Here is an 8,314-nt window from a genome sequence, read left to right as displayed (position 1 = left end):
TATCATTACTACTCTATTATCATTATCCCTGTATCATTATTATTGGTGTATAATTATATTATTTTTATCTACCTATCTGGACCCGAGCTCACCTCCTTACTCACCAAAATCCCACAATGTCTGTCTCCGATTTCAGCCTTCTTTTCTGCTCGCTTTCTAAAACTGAACATGGACAAAACAGAATTCATCATCTTTCCCCATCTCACTCTACCAGACCTATCCATCAATGTCAATGGCTGCTCATTTTCCCTAGTCCCACACGCCCTATGCCTCGCAGTGATCCTCGACTCTGCCCTCTCTTTCAAGCCACATATCCAAGCCCTCGCCTCCTCCTGCCGTGTCAAACTCAAAAATATTTCCCGAATCCGCGCATTCCTTGACCATGAAACCACAAATACACTAGTGCATGCCCTTATCATCTCCCGCCTTGACTACTGCAACCTCCTACTCTCTGGCCTCGCCTCTAGCACTCTGGCACCACTCCAATCCATCCTACACTCTGCTGCCCGACTAATCTACCCATCTCCCCGCTATTCCCCAGCCTTTCCCCTATGCCAAGCCCTTCACTGGCTTCCTATCGCCCAGAGACTCCAGTTCAAAACCTTCACAATAACATACAAAGCCATCCACAACCTGTCTCCTCCATACATCTGTGACATGGTCTCCCGGTACCAACCTACATGCAACCTCATATCCTCTCATGATCTCTCATCTCTTCTTCCCACAACCGCACCCAAGACTTCTCTCGTGCTTCCCCCAAACTCTGGAACGCTCTACCCCAACACATTAGACTCGCCTACCATAGAAACCTTCAAAAAGAACCTGAAGACTCCCCTCTTCCGACAGCCAACAGCCTGCAGTGATCCTGAAGTTACTGAACTGCCGCACAACCTGCCCTACCCTCTCCTAATGTATCCTCACCCATCCCCTGCAGACTGTGAGCCCTCGTGGGCAGGGTCCTCCCTCCTTATATACCTGTGTGCCTTGTCTTTTGCTCATGTTTAATGTATTTGTCTATATTTGCCCCCTTTTCACATGTAAAGCACCATGGAATAAATGGAGCTATAAAAATGTATAATAACAATAATAATTTTTCTGCTATTACAGTAAAATGTCCAGCAAGCCCCCCATAAACAGTGCCATACATGTGACCCACTAATCCCAGGGCCAGGGTCCTCCATTCACCTCCCATACATTCCACTGCAGTCTGTCCCCAGCACCCATGTCCCTCCATACTGTCACTCCTGGTGCCAGTCACAGCAGCTTATTTCTGCCTTTGCACAGAGCTGCATTCATCTCCGCAGCTGCTGCACCTCACACACAAGGAGGCTCCATGAACGAGTTAAACCTGCATTGTAGCTCTGCAAGGACATGTGGGGGCGCAGGTCGTCGTCATAGCAAAGACAACAGTCCCCAAAAATAAGCTAGTTGTCTCCTACCTTGGGATATGTAGTTCTGGATTGTGTCTGGTTTGTTATATTAAGGTCAATAAAACTACATTTCCCAGGATGCTGCGGGGCCCAGCAGAGTGCGGAGGCGAGAGAGGGGGAGGAGGCTTCGGATATGGATTTGATGCCCTCTAGTGGCGGTATGTGAGTGTTACAACTGGTACCTGTGTCAGCTGCAGAAGAGATCGTGGCTGAGAGAGCGAGGTAAGAGGCAGCAATTAGTGGGTGCAGGAGTTGGCTGAGACCAGCCAGTGATAAACACTGGTTATTATGGGGGCAGTCATGGAGTGGAGGGCTAAGATTTCCTCCACATATTAATCTTGACTACTGTGAATGATTACAGCATGTGTCCTGGAGGGTATGTCCAGCTCTGCTTGCATTATTGTACCTATGTAGAAATAATCCACAGGCTGAAATCCCAGTCCTGCCTGCTCTGTAGCAGACTATTGATCTGTCCTCATCTGCATGGACTGGGTGCACCGATCTGCTGCAGTGCAATGCTCTCGGTATACAGCGGATAGCAGTGCGTGCTATGTAGGGTACTGCTATACGTGTAAGTATATAGGGCGAGGGCTGTGCTAGGAACCGCCATACGTGTGCGCTATGTGTGTACGCTACATGTACACCGTCACGGTGTTACGCAGAGGCAGCTACAACACTTTCTACAATGCAAAAAAGATGATAAAATGCTACAAAAAAGGCACAAATGGATTTTACATTATGTAAAAAAAAAGTTACACTTTTCCCAGAAAGTCCCCATAAATGATTTTTTTGAAATCTATGAGCTATATTTATTCCTACTCATTAAATAGTACCTAGAATTATCTGTCTCTGTTCACATGTCCGCTCGGATGTTCCCTTTTCGGAACGTGTGGAATATGTGATCCATTGTTTCAGTTATGAAAACAGAGGGGCACCATTGGTTATTATGGTTGGTGTGCGCTTTTTGGAAAAACTTTTTTTCCCATTCTAAAAAAAAAAAAAAAAAAAAAAAAAAAAAAGAGAACTCAAACAGATCCCATATAATCACTGGGGCCCCTCTATTATTACCTGCACAAGTGATGCTATGGATGATCTACTCTTTATGTTTGTTCCTGGAATGGCCGGACTGATACTAAGCCAATAGGCACGGGTTGTACATACCATAGAGGAAGGTAGGGCTTCTGTTATGGGGTCAATAAAAGTTCCAAAATTCTATTGCCCCATTGTTTTTCTGCACAGATATGTTTGGGTAAGAGAATTAACAAGCACCAGGCTTTCAAAGAATGGCATAGTGACAGTGGTGAAGGGGCGTAGTGCGCTCCACTTTTGCTCTTGCTCAGCTTCTCTATGCCAATCCAGTGCTATGTCTCCAATTCCTGTAATTATGGGAAACTATCAAGTCCCCGAACTCATAAATTGCCCCATGAGCTTTCAGACCTTTATTCTGTTTGTGATGCTAATTACTAGTGATGAGCGATATACTCGTTACTCGAGATTTCTCGAGCACGCTCGTGGGTCCTCCGAGTATTTTTAGTGCTCGGAGATTTAGTTTTCATTGCCGCAGCTGAATGATTTACATCTGTTATCCAGCATAAGTACATGTGGGGGTTGCCTGGTTGCTAGGGAATCCCCACATGTAGTGAAGCTGGCTAACAGATGTAAATCATTCAGCTGCGGCAATGAAAACTAAATCTCCGAGCACTAAAAAATACTCTGAGGTCACCCGAGCGTTCTCGGGAAATATTGAGTAACGAGTATATTCGCTCATCACTAATAATTACTAATAGACCTATTTGCACTAAACGAACTTAGATACTGCCGCTCGCTGTTTGCAAATGAACCCGGACTAGACAGGTGAGGCGTTTACTAACCAAGTCCAGGCTCAGTATCTGCAGTCATCATGCCCCATGGATGTGATTGATTTTTTTTTTTTTTTTTTGTCCAATGTGTTTCTTACAGGTTGGCATTTGTTTTATTAGTATGTAAAAAAAAGCTTGCCAACTTCTCTTACCCAATAGACAGTAAAAAGAGGGCAGCACTAGGATTCAACATGGCTGGCATCAGTTTCCTGTCTCGGTCTTTTTTCATTACCCATTGACTTGAATAAGCAATTTTGATCCACAAAATGATAGAACGTGTACTTGATATACATGGAGCCTGAGCTGCTTTGTCATCAATGTGGGGTTATTGGGGTTTCAGTGCCTTGTAGTGATGACAAATAAAAAGGGGTTGTGTGACTTGGGACACATGAGAACCATCAAGGGGCCATATGAAAAGTGTGTCATGGTGCGGTGTACTATTTTGGTAAATCTGTTGCATTTATTATGGCAGAATTATTACAACATGGACACCAGGTATAGTTTTATGTGTGAATTTAGGCCATTTTTTTTGCATTGGTTTTTTTATGCATAAGGGATAACTGTTTAAAAGAACTCAATATGTGGAGCACAATTGAGGTTTATGTGTCAGAACCCAGCAAGCCGTGACAACAACACGTCGCAGTTCCAGATTTACCGGCGTCGATTCTTGCAGTGTGTTGGAGGTATTTTATCTGTATGATCCCAAGCAGAGCTGAGAATGGAGCAATTTATGCCAGTGAACAATCCTCCCACTCCTTCACCATGATAAGATTTCTTTCCAAGCTGAAAACACAGTTCTTCCAAGATAAGTGAATTTTATTTTAGAAACTATGGACTTTTAAAAATACATTATCGTTGATGTGAGATGTGCTTATACCTTATACCATGCCAGAAATGAGAAAGATCATAATTCAGTTATTCTTATCCCCATCATAGCACAAAGCCCCCTATATTTCCAGCAGTCTTCCAGATCAAGCAATTACTCCATGAACCAGGGGTGTAACTGGAAGCTTATGGACCCCAATGCAAAATCTCCATCATGGCCCCCAACTATACTGCTCTTTAATAGTATTGGGCTTCTGTACACTACAGAACAAAATCCTCAACAAATTCTGTGATAGAATGTTGTAGATTTCACCCTGTACGTTACAAGAGTAATCGGCTGTGACAATCCACAGCATAAATTTCCAATTTCTACAGATTTAAAATCTTCTCAGGAAAATATCGATATTTGGTGTGACCGCCCTTCGCCTTCAAAACCACATTAATTCTTCTAGATACACTTGAATGTAGTTTTTTGACGGGATGTTGTTCCAAACATCTTGGAGATCTAGCCACAAATCTTCTAGCCATATCCTTGTTGACGCTGGCTGTATACTTTGGGGTGGTTATCCTGCTGCAGAATAAATTTGAAGACAATCGGATGCCTCCCTGGCGGTGTTGCATGATGGATAAGTATCTGTTTTCTCAGCATTGAGGACACAGTTAATCCTGACCAAATCCCCAATACAATTTGCAGTAATACAGCCTCAAACTTGCAAGTAATCCCACCCTGTTTCTCCTTTACTGCAGACACTCATTAGTGTACTGCTCTTCAAATCCCTGATGAAGCTATATGTGAAACGCTTGTCGGGGTGCTGGGCAATGTGGTCTGTCTCTGGGCCATTTATTATGATTTTTGGTGGGTATGGGTGCTTTTGGAGTGGAGTATTTTGTTATGAACTCTTCCCTTTGAGTAGGTATTTTGGGTAGGCTCTATACCATGCTTTTTATGTTAGTGCACTTTATAATCATGTGTTGGGATTCCTTTATTATATATTTTTACATTTAGATGTAAAGTGCCGTAGTTTTACTGCTTGATTGTTCTATTGCACATTTTATCAATTGTACTGAGCCTTTGTGTGATTTACCACTGATAGCACTTGCCCTTTCCTTCTGGATTTTATGGAGTGTTTTTTATTACTTCTTCTTTAGTAGTTCTGCATTTATAATTGTTTATAATCAATACAACTTGGATATATTTATATGTGAGATTTTGTTTATTTTTTTGTAATTTACTTTGAAGAGTAATTTCTAGGTTTGCCATTTTTACCTGGTAGAGACCTTGCTGATGCAATACAACTACCTTGTGTCTTGTTGCAGTGCTCAGATTTACCATGGTGTATGACCCTTGACGTGAAACAGTCTTCACTTCCTCACCATTGTTGAAGTTTTTCACTGTTCCTCACCCAGTTTTAAGCCTCCTACACAGCTGTTTCTGTTTAAGTTAACAACTAGGTTTCAACCTACATATGAAAATGATCATTATTACCCCATTTGTTACTCATACACCAAACTTTAATCCTACAAAATCCCTGAATTTGTGCTTGGGTGCATAGATGAACTGATTCTATTTCAAAGGCACCGGTCCGTTGAACTTTCTTGTGCTCTAAATTGGGCTTTGCAGGTGGCCTAGCCTGCTTCCATGTAATGAACTGCCTGGGCCTATTTAAGGGCTTCTAAGACACCCCGGCCTTGGTACTGAACCTGAGACTAGACTTGCAGTTTGTGTGTTCACAGCAGCCTGGCTGCGGGCAGCAGGACATCTCCTATAGACCAAACCGCTTCTCGTTCTTCTTCCTACTTGTCTGAGACTTCTTTTGTCTCCAGAGTTCTGCTCGCTACCTGTCTCCGCATATTCTGGACCTTTTCTCTGTGTCCTACTGTGGTTTTCAGAACATCTTGCTGCTTCCTTGGTTGTTGACTTTCTTACTTTGGAGTGTTATCTGCCACCTGTCTGCGGTTTCCAGCATTGCATTCTACCTTCTTGCCTGTGGTTTCCTGGTGTCCTCTGCTTGTCCGCAGTTTTCCTGGTGTTCTCCACCTGCCTGCGGGTTCCTGCACCTCCCTGCAGTTTCCTGATGTCCTCCACCTTCCTGTGGTTTCCTACACTCTACCCGCTTGCCTGCGGTTTCTTGACATCCTCTGCCTGCCTCCGGTTTCCGCACTCCACCTGCTTGCCTATGGTTTTCTGACTTCCTCCACCTACGGATTCCAGTCCCTCCACTCACCAGCCTGCTGCACTGGTGCCTGTGGCCCATGTACCCACCTGAACCTTGGGCTTAGAGGATTCACGTCACCTAGTGATCCCCTTGAACTTCTCATAACAGTATGCAGTTTGTTTTGGAATATCTGTTTGTCTAATTTACAAAAAAATAAAGTAAAAAAAAGCTCACACAAAATAAACAATACTTTTGATATAAAGGGAGTCTGTCACCCCCCCCAAACTAAAATTATACAATTGATATATTCATATAGGGGACTTAGGCCCTATAAAATCATAATTGTAGTATATCAATAACTTTATTAAGTGTTATGTCTTTTTTTTTTTTTTTTTCATATTTCGGCAGACTATAAATAAAATGAATCACTAACATATACAGTCATGTGTATAACAAAACGTGTGTAATTGCAATAATTTTTGGGAGAAATACTTCATTGTCAGGAACAATTTCAAGGGTGCCAACACTTTCGTCAATGACTGGATGTACCCAAAAATTGTACAAAAAGAAATTGCTCCTGCAAGAAAACAAGGGCTACTTTCACACTTGCGTCGTGCACTGCACGTCGCTATGCGACGTTGCAGCGCACCGACACAAGCAGTGAAAGCGCCGCACAACGGGGGCAGCGGATGCTATTTTTCCACGCATCCGCTGCCCCATTGTGAGGGGCGGGGGCGGAGTTCCGGCCGCGCATGCGCGGTCGGAAATGGCGGACACAGCGCAGCAAAAAACGTTACATGTAACGTTTTGTGGCGGTCCTTCACAACACAACGCAACGGTCGCACGATGGTTGCGACGTGTGTCAATGCGTCGCTAATGTTAGTCTATGGGGCAAAAACGTATCCTGCAGACAACTTTGCAGGATGCGTTTTTTCCCCTAAACGACGCATTGCAACATATTGAAAACGACGCTAGTGTGAAAGTAGCCTAAGGGGTTTGTGCAACTTCTGAAAATATTTTAACTTGTGGGGGCGATTATAAAGTAATAAAATGGGGGGTATTCACCGATATTTTTTTTTTTTTTTTTATTATCTCTGTGATTCCAGCATTGACAGTTTTGGTGGTCTTTAGTAATTCAGGTGGAAAAAAAAAAAAAGACTTGTATGCTCCATGCAGAATATTGTTTTGAGAAGGAACAATGTATCTGTTTAGAATTAACAGTTATTTCTTAAAAACAAACAAAATCGTACATTATATTCCTTCTGTATAGAATACTTACATGTTGCCTTTCTAAAATTATACTCCCAGCACTGGCTGGAGACCACAACCACAATCTGGAGTCAGTGACCTCCTTATGACATTGATGAGTCACTTTCATGTGTTTCTGACGTGGCCAGTGGAAATGATAGAAAGTGCAGTGTGAACAGGCAGGGCGCATATATTTTGTGAAAATGAAGATGCAACAGTATAATTAGGGTTCCAGGGTACGTTTCGGCTTTGTTTAGTTTCATAGCCTGTTTAACAGGCCGAGTGCAGAGAACGACCTGTAATAGATCGCTCTGTGCGCATTGAATGTGACCGATATTGTTCTCTGCAGCACACGTCTGGTTTACGTTGTCTTTTCTTTCAATGCACATACTGGTTTTTTTCTGTTTTAAAGGGCGAGTGCAGCTGACTGTATTTTCGATCCGAGTGTAATCCTACAAAACATTGGATCTCACCCAGACCAATGTTAGATTATGGGGCCGTGCACATCTGATTTCTTCTTTAGACTATCTGTTCAAGAAAAAAAAAAATCGCATGTCAGAGTTTGACACAATATTAAGATCGCACTCGGCCATGCAAGTCAATGAGTGTATGGAAATCATGGTACTGCACTCGGATGTCATTTGAGTGCAGTCCAATTTCCACAGACTGACACAATGGAGTTTTTTTCTTCTCGATCTCCTCCTCATGTGAGAAAATCGGATCACACTGTACACACTCTCATCAGATCGGGATTAGTATAGTTTGAGCATAATCAGCCCGATTCTGATGGATGAGA

The 8,314-nt window shown here is 42.9% G+C and overlaps 1 protein-coding gene across 5 annotated transcripts in view; it reads left to right on the top strand.

Annotated features, from left to right (window-relative positions):
* The first annotated feature begins 1,594 nt into the window (after positions 1 to 1,594).
* The window catches only part of LOC138672775 (cytospin-B-like), a 461,361-nt gene continuing 454,641 nt past the window's right edge, over positions 1,595 to 8,314 (top strand). For 4 of the 5 annotated variants that reach the window (XR_011319773.1, XM_069761119.1, XM_069761123.1 and 1 more), the window contains exon 1: positions 1,595 to 1,652. The gene's annotated coding sequence lies outside the window, so the exon portion shown is untranslated. The remainder of the gene's footprint in view (positions 1,653 to 8,314) is intronic. The other variant, XM_069761120.1, reaches the window with a different exon arrangement.

Source organism: Ranitomeya imitator, chromosome 3, assembly GCF_032444005.1.
Source record: "Ranitomeya imitator isolate aRanImi1 chromosome 3, aRanImi1.pri, whole genome shotgun sequence".
Taxonomy (NCBI): domain Eukaryota; kingdom Metazoa; phylum Chordata; class Amphibia; order Anura; family Dendrobatidae; genus Ranitomeya; species Ranitomeya imitator.
This window is presented reverse-complemented; position numbering and strand designations above follow the sequence as displayed.